This window comes from Podarcis tiliguerta (genome assembly GCF_965153285.1).
Source record: "Podarcis tiliguerta genome assembly, chromosome: 1".
Lineage (NCBI taxonomy): Eukaryota > Metazoa > Chordata > Lepidosauria > Squamata > Lacertidae > Podarcis > Podarcis tiliguerta.
Genome location: NC_139534.1, coordinates 86,753,568 through 86,768,257, shown reverse-complemented (window position 1 = coordinate 86,768,257; position 14,690 = coordinate 86,753,568). Strand labels below are relative to the sequence as shown.

The following is a 14,690-nucleotide window of genomic DNA, read 5'->3' as shown; positions in this document are numbered from 1 at the left end:
TTAAACAGGTTTTTTTAGTTGCAGGTTTTTTACCTACAGGTGAGGCAATATAAAACAGGAGGGGGACACCTCTGACCTCTGCTGCTCTATGCCCTTCTTAGGTCCTTTTGCCTGGTTGGAAAGTGTCCTTGAATCCTCTTCCTTACCTGGATGTTGGGGTGTGTGTGTAAACCTCTTTTTTTTGCCTGGTTATACTGTAGCCTATTTACAAAAGGAGGAGTCATATCCATTCACCCACCCACTTTTTGCCCCTGGCCCCTCCTACCACTGGCATGTGGCCCTTGGGGTGAAAAAGGTCTAAAGCACAGAGCCTAGGACTTGCTGATCAGAAGGTCGGCGGTTCGAATCCCTGCAATGGGGTGAGCTCCCGTTGCTCGGTCCTTGCTCCTGCCAACCTAGCAGTTCAAAAGCACATCAAAGTGCAAGTAGATAAATAGGTACCGCTCCAGCGGGAAGGTAAATGGCATTTCCGTGCTCTGTTCTGGTTCGCCAGAAGTGGCTTAGTCATGCTGGCCACATGACCCGGAAGCTGTCTGTGGACAAACGCCGGCTCCCTTGGCCAGTAAAGTGAGATGAGTGCCGCAACCCTAAAGTTATCCGTGACTGGACTTAACAGTCAGGGGTCCCTTTACCTTTACCTTTGCCCCTGATATAAAACATATGGACCTAACAGCAGTGCAGTAATATCTCCTGTAAGTCAACTTCTTTTACTGTAATTAACTATGTAAAGCACCCTGAGAACCTGTTGAAGGGTAGTGTTTATATATACACAAACAAATTTGCTCCTTCACTCACCCCAAGAGATGGGAGAGGAATGAGGCAGCCGGACTGGGGAACAAGGCAAAAGTCATGACTAGGTAGCAACTTTGACTGGAATGCAGACCAAAAGACAGGACCAGAGAACAAGGAATACAAGGCACCTTAGAGCTCAGGGAGTCCTTGTTGACCAAAGCACCACCTAAACAGGAAGTCCTCATATTTCTTCCTGCCCAGAAGGTATCAATGGTCAGCTCTGCACACAGGGCTTTGCTCAATACCTAGCAACAGAAGGACTGTAGCACAACTTGGCGTAAAATTTGTGTATGCTAATTTTTGTATATAGATGCAAATTTAGCCCAACCTTCAGCAAAAGGCAGGGGCAAGCAAACTCTAACAACAACAACAACTTATTCTTATTATCATTATTATTTATACCCCGCCCATCTGGCTGGGTTTCCACAGCCACTCTGGGTGGCTCCCAACAGAACACCAATAACAATAATAAAAAAGCAACAACATCGCAACAACATCAAATATTAAAAACTTCCCTAGGTCTTCCGTTTAGGACCGTTTAGTCTGAAATGCATGGTGTTTTACTGCCTGCGGCTGTTTTATATGCTTTGGCTTTGTCATTTATAACATTGGTTAAAATATGGTTTCATTGTTATTTTGATATTATTGTTTAAAAAAAATTGAAAGGAGAAAATTTGAATGTGTAAGAATATCTATTTGAGACTGCATATGGATAATGCTGTTTTTCTTTTTACTATGCTCTATGGTATATAAGTGTCTTCAGAAGTGTCTCCGGACAGCGCTGGCCCCCGGCCTCTTAAGTGAGATGAGCGCACAACCCTAGAGTCGGACACGACTGGCCCGTACGGGCAGGGGTACCTTTACCTTATGGTATATAATGCACCATTTAAAAATTAAAATCCAGTTAAAATGTCATATATGAAAGGCCGAGTCCATCTTTTAAACAAACAATCACACAATGTAGCTGCTGTATATATTGTGAGAGAAAGTGGGAATTTGGGAGGGGGAAGCAAGTAAGTTATTTAAGCAGCAACATATGCTAGATTTAAAGCTTAGAATCTTGCCTCCTACATCTGTGACAACATATTTGCCTGTGTTTCTGGCATACATATACTGTCTATTTCTGCCATGTGCCATTACATGTTTTGTGACACTTGGCATGCTGCCTGGCGCATCCCATTATAAGCTCTTAAGTGGTAGCAGAGTGAGTCTTGGGATCAGTCCCAAGATGGGTAGAGCAAAGCAGGTGTTCAGTATAAATCCCTTATAGGAGTCAAGCAGCATGGGAGCTAAGTGCTCGGCCATACTTCCACTTGTCCTGTGCCTAGAAAGCAGAAAGCGGAAAGAGGTTTCCGCTTGTCCCGTGCTTTCTAGATGTGGGTCAGAGCAGTTTCCCATTTGCCCTGCTGTTTCCCCCAGGAAAACCCACTCTCTATTGCCTGATCAGAGCAAATGTCAGTCCGTGGAAAACCTACCGGTAATTGGCATTTGCTCTGATTCAGAAGTAAAGAGCGAGTTTTCCCCAGCAGGCCAAACAGAAGTGTGGACAAGCCCACACTTGGGTTCTTGGTTCCAATCCTGCTACGGGGGCAGGGGTCTCAATAATCAGTCCTAAGCTTTTTGCTGGAGTTTTTCACAGGATACATATGAGCACAGGTATATCCGAGGGACTAAGCATCACAAATCTTTATACCGTATGGTTTTAAGCATGTGAAAATCAGGCCTAGCCAGTTTCCCCAAAGCAGCATTTACGTGTTAAATTAAATGCTTAGGGGGGTTTAAGTCTTCAGTTTAGACAAACTTACAAAGCAGCAGCTCCTGCATGCTTTAACTCTTGTTACCATGCAAGAAAGAACCTGTTTCTGTTTAACAACACTCTCTCCTATTTCAGATCGTCCTGCAAAACCCACATTAAATGTTGTGCCTACAGAAGAAGGAAATAGTCAAGACCTCAAACCTAGGATGGATGCCAAGAGGAATCAATTTTATCTATGATATCTGAGTCTTGTTTATACCTTTTGTGAAAGCCTGCGCATTCAGGACAGAGCTAGTCTTTGTAGACATCTCTTTAACTGGAGGAACAGTTGTCCTGAGTGTTCCTCCCCGTTCTTTGTTTTCTTAAGTCAATTTTACTGTGTTTGGGGTCAAATCAGTACAGTACATTCAACCTTTTTGGCAAGTAAGTCACAACTGAAGGTCTGATGTATGATATGATACATGATGTATGATACATGGCGACCCTAAGCATTCTTCTGGTGCCATCACATGAACAGGGAACATGGATAGAACAGGGATAAACCTTTAGCCTGACTCCCTCCAACCCCTTCACATGTTTACTTTTTGTAGTGGTGATCCATAAGGCTCCTCACATAAGTAGAAGCACTGGAGGATCAAGGTTCCCACCTGTGTGAGAAGCCTCCCCACTACAAAATTTCACTGCAAAGGGGTCTGAGGAGTTGTGCAGTTGTGGGACAGGGCCTCTACACCTGGGTTTCCTCTTCAAGTGATAACACCCAATGAGAACTCTAGCCTACACTATGCTACATATGCAGCCCTGTGCCTTATGGGGCTCTTGCCTCTCTGCAATTAGCATGAACTTATATATCTGTACGATTCTGCGTCATAGCCAAAGGATGTGCCTTCACTGGAAATTGGACTCATGATTTCAAAGCAAGTAGAAACTGTGTGATAATCACTCTGGGGAAGAAAGCCAGCAGAGGAAGTGTTGAAATGCCATCCTACACAAAACAGAAGCAGGAAGCAGGTGTTGCTTTTAGTCAAGAAGTATTAATTGAATTGTTGTTGCCCTATGATGCCCATCTTTCTGGAATTCACCATGAGTGTACATGTGTGTCCAGGTTCTCAGTGTCCTCTAACCTGCCAGTTTGGCCCTGCCTGTTAATTCTGTTCTCCTCATAAGTAGCACAAAACAGCAGGTTGTAAGGAGGAGTCAGTTCACAGCAGGAGGCTGGTGGAATCATGGGAACTACAAACTTTTGAGGCTCAGTTGCCTTCAATACAATACAGTGGTACCTCGGGTTACATACGCTTCAGGTTACAGACTCCGCTAACCCAGAAATATTACCTCAGGTTAAGAACTTTGCTTCAGGATGAGAACAGAAATTGTGCTCCGGCGGCACGGCAGCAGCAGGAGGTCCCATTAGCTAAAGTGGTGCTTCCGGTTAAGAACAGTTTCAGGTTAAGAACGGACCTCCAGAACGAATTAAGTACTTAACCCGAGGTACCACTGTACACAAGGTCCAGATCTTGATAATGTAAGAACTTAAGAGTCCACTGGATCAGGCCAATGACCCATTTCGTCCAGCATCCTGTTCTCACAGTGGCTTATGGGAAGCCTGTAAGCAGGACCTGAGTGCAACAACACTCTTGCTTTCTGTGGTTTCCAGCAACTGGAATTCAGAAACATTATTACCACTGCACATGGAGGCAGAGAATAACCATCAGACTAGTAGCAACTGATAGCCTTATCCTCCATGAATTTGTCCAATCCTAGGAGGTTAGGTCAAGGGAAAAAGGGGCAGAATGGGATGCCCTGGCCGCCTCACCCTGTGCTGAACTCACACATCTGCTTAACCTGCCTTGATGCTTTGTTAGCCAGTGCTGAGGTGCTTTGCCAGCTGGGACTCCCTCTAGATCGTGATATGACGGCAGCTACCCAGAACCAGCCCTAAACCAAATGGCACTCCAGGAAAGGAACATCTCTGGCAATTCTTCACTTGTTCGCCTCATTTGTAAAAAATCCATATTTTTAATTGTACTTGAAGCCTGTGTGGGTGCAAAAATAAATATAGAAAGGAGAATTCCTGGATTCCAAGATCCAAGGTTGAGGCAAGTACAGAGGTGCCTAGCAAGACGAAAAGAATCCGTTCCGCGGGTCTTTTCGTCTTGCGGTTTTTTTGTCTTGCGAAGCAAGCCCATTGACGGATTAGCGCTATTGACAATTTAAGGGCTTAAAATGCTTTTAGCAGCTTAGCGCTTCAGGAAAAGGGGTTTTGGAGCGGGGAAAAAATTCAAATTTTTTCGTCATTTTTCGTCTTGCGAAGCAAGCACATAGGGAAATTCGTCTTGCGAAGCGCCTCTGCAGACGGAAAACCCTTTCGTCTTGCGGATTTTCCGTCTTGCGAGGCATCCGTCTTGCGGGGCACCACTGTACTCTTTGGTGAGAGAACCACAGCAGAGATATGCAGCAAAGTAAAGCTACTAGACCTTTAAAGTATGCTCTTCCCAATGAGTTTCAAAACTTATCTCTCCCCACAACATAGGAAAAGACCACACATTAGGTAAGTTTAAAACTGTTTACTTACAAACTTCTCAAAGGTCTGGTTCATGTTCTTTTCCATGCTTCAGTCAGAAAGTTGCACAAGCAGTAGAACTTAGCTTAATTACAAAGTGGCAAAAGTTCCTATATTATTGGTATAGGAACTGAAGAGTGGCTGATGAGACTTAAGCATGTTGGTTATATGAGACTGGTTATCTCACAGCCTGTTTCATGACTCTGATGCACAATTTGCATGCATGGTTTATTCCTGTCCTGTAAGACAATAAATTTGCATGCACAGATCTAACATCAGTACTTACATACACCATTCGATGGATGGGCACTGATGTTGTAAAGTTTCCTATGGATTAGAAGAAAACACATATTAATGTAGGTCAGTATCACCTGTAAAGAGAAAATGAACTTTTTGTTTCAGCTGTTGACTGGATATGGGAGTACATGGCAGGGTTCCCCCAACCCCAGTACAGCACCCTAGGCACAGTTCAGCCATGGATCTGACAGGGTCTCTGTTGTGAAATATATTAAACAGACAGGAATTTCTGGGACAGGGATTAATTTCATGTTCCTTTTAGATTCTGATATGATAATTTGGAAAATGATTAAACCAGAAATGTTCAAATTGAACCAACTTGTTTGTATGAGCAATATATTTATTAAGCGTTTGTTTGAAGAAGAATCATAATAATAGGTTTTTTGAATTGTAATACTTTTATTTTTTCTGTACTTTTATATACTTTTAGAAACTTTGGTACTCTTTGATACACATTTCTACACATGCACAAAAAGTTCATTTTCTCTTTATAAGTGATAAAAAAATCCATAGGAAACTTTACAACATCGGTGCCCATCCATCAAATGTTGCATGCAATCTTTATAGTATTTTTTTTTAAAGAGAAGTAATAAATAAACGCATTACATAAATTTAATTCCAGCCCTGTTTCCAGCCATCTGGCTAGATAGAGACCTTACCTACTGCCTCTTGCAACAGAAGGAAGAGGATGGCGAGAAGTGTTCCATCTGTAGTTCGAATTAGATATCAGATCCACTTCTGAGCAATGCAATAGTTTCTGGAATTGACACCCAAAGTCTGACATCATAGCCCTTGTATTTTAGAAGGGTTACATTGCATTAATCCCTGTCACTATTCAGTGAATAGCAATCATTGAATATTATAGTACAGTGGTACCTCAGGTTAAGTACTTAATTCGTTCCGGAGGTCCGTACTTAACCTGAAACTGTTCTTAACCTGAAGTACCACTTTAGCTAATGGGGCCTCCTGCTGCCGCCGCGCCGCCGGAGCACGATTTTTGTTCCCATCCTGAAGCAAAGTTCTTAACCTGAAGCACTATTTCTGGGTTAGCGGAGTCTGTAACCTGAAGCGTATGTAACCTGAAGCGTATGTAACCTGAGGTACCACTGTATCTTATTCAAACGTTAGACCAGGCTTTGGAAAAGCCATTCTACATGGCTACATTACCAAGCAGCCTTAAAGTAGTATAGAAATTTTATGAAATAAATAAATACATGTACCTCTTGTTTCATGATCATATATGTTGTCAGAAGTCCACATATATTGACTACATGTTGCATTCCCACTTCTGGTAACTTCCAGTGTTGTTTCTGGGAATGAATGTCTCACCCCAACACTGTCAGCCTCTGTCGTTTCAGTACTATCTGACCTAACCCAACAGGCATGTGCATATTTTGCAAATTCATACTGAAAGCATCATCAGCTGAAGTTCCCCATTGTGTGTGTTTATGAGAGAGAGAGAGAGAGAGAGAGAGAGAGTTGTATTTCTGCCAAGAGAAGAGTTTTAATAATCTCCACATGTTAAGCAACTACAAACTATCACCTTTCTATTTATATCTCTTATTTTCTTCAGTTTGAGAACAAGGTTTCCGTATGTATTATTACCCTGGCTGAGTCATAAGCCTTGATTAGAGCTGATGAATATGAAGCTAATCAGTTTCTTGGTTCTGGGAGTGACATTTCCAGGCAATAAGGGTGTAGTACAATCAAGCAAACCAACTTAATACATAGACTTGTTGGGTGAATCTGGAATCGTTGCAGCACTATAGTGGCACTTTTCCCACATTGCCCTTGTTAGCATGTAATACTAACTAAAGTCAATGTAGCTGACAACAGGAGGGGAGCCACTTTCCATGTTTGTCTGGTTTTCTGGCTGGACTTGTTAAATTACTGTATTTTTCACTCTATAACACGCACCCGACCATAACACGCACATAGTTTTTAGAGGAGGAAAACAAGAAAAAAATATTCTAAACAAAACAGTGAATGTCTGATTTTTGTGGTTCATGCTGTGGCCACAGACATATGATCTGACAGTGAGTTTGGAGTAGCCCAATGCAAAAATCCTGAGGATCCATGTAGATCCATGCTTTGTAACCACGTTTTTGCACCACTGTGTCCCGAGGCAACAGTGGGTGCGTGATTTCTTTGGTGCAGGCTGTAGCCATGGACATGCTATGTGATCTGATGGTGAATTTGGGGTGACCCAGTGCAAAAATCCTGAGGATCCATGTGGATCTGTGCTTTGTAACCACGTTTTAAGTGGGGAGGGAAGGAAAAGCACTCAAGGGACAAGGAGCATGCATGGGGTGTGTGGAGAAGGATGGTGCTAATAATGCAGGAGAGGGGTTTAAGGGGAGAAGAAGCACACGTGGGGTGGGTGGAGAAGGATGCTGCTAATAATGAAGAAGAGGGGTATAAGGGGAGAAGATTCCTCTCCTCTCCCACTTTGCTACTTTAAAGCAAGCAGGCTTAGCGAGCTGAAAAACTTTGCTGCTATTTAGTGAGATGAGTGGGGAGGAGAGAGGGACAGAGAGCCTGCTTGCTTTAAAGGAACCAACTGGACAGGAGCCGCTTACACTGCTTTGCTCCTTTAAAGAAGCAGGCTCTCTGTCCCTCTCTCCTCCCCACTCAGCGGCTCTTCTCCCGCTTTGCTGTTTCAAAGCGAGCCATGGAGGGAAATCTGGGTCTGGCCGCCACGGCGAAGGCAGAGACCCGCAAAAAATCACAGGCAGGAGAAGCGTGTGAACGTGGGATTCGGCGGGCACCTTTTGCGCCTCCCCTACTCACAGGGAAACCCGGTTTCGGGGATCCGGAGCGACATGGGGTAAGTGGCGCGGTGCTTCGAATCGTCTGCTTCTTCCATGGATCAAAGCCGCACAGCTGTTGCCGGAGAGCACTGACTGTTTCTTGTGGACAATTTGACTTCAAAATAATTACCTGTGAGTACAGCTGAAGCGGGAGAATTGGATTTCTAAAAGTTTAATTTGGCATCGAAATGGGGAGGTTCAACACAGGAAGTCCGCCTTCCCCTTTTGTAAATAGACTGAAGCAATGAGGCTGCAAGCTGAAGTCTTGGAAAGCCCTTTGTAAAAGAATAAATTTCCACCGGTTAAGAACATTAACCCCCCCTTGGAGGCAGGAGAAGGGGGGGGGGGAGTTGAGGCTGCTGAGGAGGCCAGATACTATCTCAGATGTGAGTCTTGTGGCAGGGGAGGGGCTCCCTGCCTGACAGGCCTCTTCCACCTGGTCTAGTAGGGCGGGGCCCTGAGTAACTGCAGCTATGAAAGTTGCTGCAGCGGAACACACATTTGAATTGCAGTATTGTTTAGCTGGTTTCGGTTTCGTTATGATTGACCCCATTGTCTAAAATGCTTTAAATTATTTTAAACGGTTTTTACAGGGTTTTTGTGGGATATGCCTGGGAAGAGAGGGGCTGGGGAGAGCAGGAGGGCCCAGTCGCAATGGTTCAGGGTAGGGGACAGTGGGACAGGCTGGGTAAGGGGCACACAGAGCAGGCAGTGAGTGACTGTTCTATGTGCCAGACCCTCCTCCAACCTGGGGAACTGTGGTTGTCATATCAGTCAGCCTTCGGGTTTGCAGCTGCTGTTGTTGAATGCCAGGTCTGCTCTGAGTAATACCATATTGGTCTGAATATAATACGCACCCGCAAATAAGCCGCACCTTTAGAATTCAGGGGGGGGGGGAGAGACAATCATCATCAACATCATTTTATTTGTACACCGACTTTCCATAGTTGAAACTATGCTCAAGGCGGCTTACAACATGACAAGATTGACATAATTACAAACATAACAGAAGTCATAAGCAATAAATAAAACACTTCAAAAAGTACACAACCAAATGGAAACAATTTCCATGTAAATCGTAAGATCTAAAACTAGAGATACAACAATAATATCAATAACAGCAACAAGCTCTCTCAACCCGCCATAAAAAATACTCCAGTCCAAGAATCTGTTCAACAGCCTCAGTTTTTGTAGCTGGAGTCAGTCAGCACTCCACTCTCCCAGGACAGATGAGAAAGGGCCAGCAAGGCAGGGTGCAGGTCTTCCAAGGCTCACAGCCAAGATGGTCTCATTTAAAACAACACAGATAAAAATAAAAAACAGTTTAAAAGAGGAGCCCTTTCTGCTGAGCAGCAGCAGCAGTCCTTGTGAAGCCTGTCAGGCCCTGCCCCAAGCCAGGTGGAAAGAGGAAAGGGCAGGGCCCTTCAGGCACCAGCAGGCAGCCCTCAGCAGGCGATACCCGAATGTAAGCCGCTACCTTAAAATTCCACAGGCATTCACACCTGTAAATGGCAAACATAGAAGAAAATCCTATGGGTACTAGAGATGACCTGCAAGTGGGTTAAACACTTGTTTTTCGCACCGTAAATGCAAATAAAAAATCACTACTGCACTGTACAATATGGGGAAAGCAATGAACGACATTAGACTTAATTGCACAACAGTCTCAAGCTCGCAAATTGAGAATAAAACAATTTTTTTGGTTCCGTTTTACCGTGTGTCTGTTTCAGCAGCAATATCATAAAAGCCAATTTTTGTAAGGTCACAAATTTAAGCCGCACTTTAACTTCTCACGGTCAGAATTTTGGAAAAAAAAGTGTGGCTTATATTCAGGCCAATACGGTACTTGTTGCCTCCATTGCATCCTCACTTTGCCATCCAGTCGGAGCTCTTCTGGGCAGTGTGGGCCTCTTACAGTCCGGCCCAAAGGAGGTGGTAGAACTTATGGTAGCTCACTGTACACTTCTTTGCAAAGCATTTTGAGGAAATAATCACTTGCCTCCACCGGGATCGTGACTCTGCTATGATGGCAGACGAATCTCAAGGGGTGTCCAGAGCACTGTCTAGTCCTGTTGTGCTGGATGAGTTTCAGTTAGTAAGGCTTGAGGGTGTGGACAAGTCAGTATCCGAATGTAATAAATAAAATAAATGAACAGATTAATTCTTCAAGCAATAACAGTAAATGTGAGCCCACAGTTCCGATCTTTAGCTGGTTTTGATATATACCATTTTTGTGAATGCAAGTGTGCCTGACATGTTTCTGTGGGCTAGCGTTCAAATAAAATGCTTTTATAATGAAGGAATTAAAATGGTTATTTTTTTGAAAATGTTTGCTTTTTTCTTTTGCTTTTTGTCTGACCAGACTAAAGTTGCTCATTATTTTCATGCTGAGTCAACAATATATGGCAGTTAAAAGAATTCTGGAGCAGGGCATGGGAGTAATGACAAAATCTTCTTATTTTCTCAGGTGATTCTGTCATATAATAGTGAATTCTGTCCTTCTTGGTATAATGAAGACACCATTGAGGATGTGCTCGTTTCTATCAATATGACACAAGTAAGCTGAGATCCCGTAATTGTCAGGATTGTGTTTGTTTACAACAAACCCTTTTAACCGTTGATTAAATCTATGATCGTGTAAGCAACTGGAGATTGTAGAGCTTTTTTAAAAAGAGAGAGAGAGAGAGATAAAAGCTGTGTAGAAAAAAACAAAGAGTGGAAAAACTATTTGTAACAGGTCTCTGGTTGTTTACCCACTTTGTTCAGAATATTTTTAAAAAGCTAAACTACACCCTACACTTTGCAGTGCTTTGTGCACAAATGAGTTTTCAGTTCATTGCTTGCCTTGCTATTTTGAAATCAGTTCAGATCTGAAATACAGGCTTTCGCAAAATGGTAATGGAGTGCAATTTCCATCTGAAACTTGTTTTTTTGCATTATTTTAATTTTTGCCATTTGTATTTTTTCTCTTGTCTTTTTCAACCAACAGTCAACAAGAGAACACTAAAACACAAACTTCTTCTTTTTGCAGAATCCTGGTATGGATCTAAGATAAAAGGCTCTTGCTTAAGGTTAATTAATTGTGGCCATTAAACGTAAGTGGAAACATTCTAATGAGATAAAAGCAGGCTGCAGCATTGTTTTCCTACCTCACATTGCAGAATTGAAAGGAAATTGCCCATCTAAATGATCTCATTTTCAACTCTGTTTGTTCTGATAATTTATTGAATGCTTTGCCTAGCTACAGGGAAAATGTAGGAAATTATAGGAATCAATAGACATTACAGATGAAATTAAAAGGTCATATCTGGAAGACCACTTCTGGTATACTTGAATAGAAGGAGGGCTGTGGAAATCAAGGTTTGAGTTTTTGCTCAGCCATGAACTTCGAACAGATAGCCTTTTGCATTTCCCACTGAGCATGGTTAATGGGACTGAAGTTAAAAGAGGATGCTGGGAAGGGGGGCTTTTCCCTGACAACTCAAAGCTTCTCTCTGGATACAGCTTTTTTAAATGTAGGTTTAACTTGTACGGCATATTTCTATTTACAACTTAAGCAGCTTTTGAAACTGACTCCCGACCCAACCTACCTCACAGAAATGTTCGAACAATTGATACAGGCCATTCCCATTTTGTTTTTCCTGTAGGAGGCATATGTTGGAATGGCGTGAAGAGAATGAAGAGGGGAGGAGACAAAGAAGCAGTTAAAAAGCACCAGGTTATGTTAAATGTTATTGGAAAAGGATGCTGTGGGATTTTTCAACGAAGGGCAGTACATTAATGTTTTAAACAAAATTGAAAAATATTTGTACAGATCTCCTAATAAAACTGAAATAAATAACATCCCATTGAACAAATTAGACATGCCACCCAGTCCTGTCTGAATAAAAATGCCTGGAGATCACACGATGCGTGAGACGAAATATGTCACTTCAAGTGCTATTTCCCTCCCACACTCTAAATAGCAGGTCCCAGGAAGACACAATCAGGATGGGGACCATGACACATATGGGGAAGCCCTTTCATCCCCTGTCACGGTCTAGAGGAAGTTATCCCTCCTGCCCATCCCCCACTAAGCAGCTATTAGCCCTAGAAGGGAAGCTAGCAATGAACTCTTTCTTCCTGGGGCCAAAAGGCATCTCAGGAAGCAGGATTTTCATAAGGGCCGTACTGGGCACAAAAAAGAGTTAACCCCACCCCTTTCTTGCATGCCGCTGTCCCAATCCTGATTGACCTACGATGGCTCCCAGTACGTTTCTGAGCACAATTCAAAGTGTTGGTGCTGACCTTTAAAGCCCTAAATGGCCTCTTCCCAGTATACCTGAAGGAGCATCTCCACCCCATTGTTCTGCCCGGACACTGAGGTCCAGCGCCGAGGGCCTTCTGGCAGTTCCCTCACTGTGAGAAGCAAAGCTACAGGGAACCAGGCAGAGGGCCTTCTCGGTAGTGGCGCCCGCCCTGTGGAATGCCCTCCTGTTAGATGTCAAGGAAATAAACAACTATATGACATTTAGAAGACATCTGAAGGCAGCCATGTTTAGGGAAGTTTGTAATAACAGATGTTTTAATGTATTTTTAATCTTTTGTTGGAAGCCGCCCAGAGTGGCTGGGGAAACACAGCCAGACGGGCAGGGTAGTAACAATAAATATTATTATTATTATTATTATTATTATTATTATTATTATTATTATTGCACCGGCACCTGCCATTTAGAGTTGGGGTAGGGGGGAAAGAATAATGAAACTTGGAAAGGATGTGTTCAGTGTCACGGGCCATTTGGCACATGGTCATTCTTGCTTCCCAGCAACTCCAGATACCAGTTACATCATTGCCAGGAAACAATATTTTACCAATATTTGGAGTGTGTGGTAGGACCACGCTGTCCAAGCAGATTAGTGATGGCTGGGCAGGCTGCCTGAGGAAAAGACAAGGCCCAGAGAGCAAGAGCAGAGAGTACCACTTAATAATGACATCCACAAGGATCTCTGGATATTTTCCAGCATCTCCCCCCCCCCCCCGCCCCAACGCCAAAGCTATAGTGGGGATTATCACATTGTGGAGTTTCATGTTTCTCTTCTGAAGTACAGAGTGTGCCTACATTACCAGCTATTTTATTTGCATTTGGAAGAAGAGATTCCTGGCAGGCCCCAAACCCACTTGGAAATGGATGAGTCACAAAATTGTTGATATATATGTGCAGCTTGTAAGGGCCATTTCAAACTATGTACAACCCCAGGTGTTTCCACCCAGGTTTATAGTAGCATTCAGGTAGAATGTGAGGAAGAGACCCCAAATCTGGAGGCAGTATGCTTCTGAATACCAGTGGCTATAAGATGCAGGAGAAAAGAGTGCTCTTGTGCTCAGTTCCTGCTTGCAGGCTTCCCATAGGCATTGGCTGGCCACTATGAGAATAGGATGCTGGAATAAATGGGCCATTGGCCTGATCCAGCAAGCTCTTATGTTCTTATGTGTATAGTAACACAGCATGGAGTCATAGCAAATCATTACTCCCCAGCTTGGTGCATGTGCCCAAATTCTTGGGACATGAATATCCATTTAATGTTCATGGCAAGTAATCATAGCTGTCAACTTTCAGATTTGAAAATAAGGGATCAGCATCCTCGAAAGCCTCACCTGTCCCGGGGACAGTCTACGGGATATCTAACAATCCAGCATAGCAGCAGGAAGCAGCGGGAAATGGCGCTGGAATAAGGGAATTTCCCGCAAAAAAAAAGGAAAGGTTGACAGCTATGGGCAAGTTCCACTGGATGACTGCTGTAGAAACTATGGGCTGACCTATAAATTATGAAGCAAATAGCTTCTTCTTATTTTCTCCCTCCTCATGTAGGCATGGACATAACCACTGAAGTCCATTGCATCTCAATTCTCGTAGATCTATCCCATCCTGTTTCCAGGCAGATTTTAAAGGGCAAATTCATAAAAATCCATCCACAAACACTAATTATAAAGGTAAATTTTAAACAACTTACAAGGTGATCCAAAGGCCCTGCCCCCCCAATAAAAATAATTTCCTTTTAAACCTTCTGAAATGATGTATCCAACCACTGCCAACCCGAGTACCTAGGATACAAGGACTTTTGCTTGAATGAGCACAGCTTGACTGAACATAGAGCAGGTTACCTTGGGAGCAACAGCGCTTGATGGCATGCCATCACTCCCAGAAAAACATGGCTGACCCCAGGAATCCAAATAGCCTGGCCGGGGATCTTTCTTGATCCCTCTTCTGATTACTAAAATGCTAAGGATCCGAAAAAAAATCAAGTTGATATTTTTGCTTGTCTTCATTTGTATCCTTCCCCTCCATGAACTTAAAAGGTAGCTCATAAATGCTAGCAAGTTTCTTCCACTCTCTGTCCACTTGGACCTAAACAGACAGAAGGGAATGCTTGGCTTCCAGCAAAGATGAAGAAAATTGACTCCTGTGAGGATAATTCCTCTTCACTGAAACTGTTCAAA

At 43.2% G+C, this 14,690-nt stretch overlaps 1 long non-coding RNA gene across 3 annotated transcripts; it reads left to right on the top strand.

Annotated features, from left to right (window-relative positions):
* Nucleotides 1-8,604: 8,604 nt before the first annotated feature.
* LOC310672139 lies at nt 8,605-14,212 on the top strand. Of its 3 annotated transcripts, none has more exons than XR_014508423.1 (4): nt 8,605-9,025; nt 10,680-10,769; nt 11,202-11,250; nt 14,062-14,212. It is a non-coding gene; the product is annotated as an uncharacterized lncRNA (long non-coding RNA). The 3 variants fall into 3 exon arrangements; XR_014508424.1 differs by lacking the exon at nt 8,605-9,025 and adding an exon at nt 10,083-10,159; XR_014508425.1 differs by lacking the exon at nt 8,605-9,025 and adding an exon at nt 10,085-10,144.
* Nucleotides 14,213-14,690: the final 478 nt, after the last annotated feature.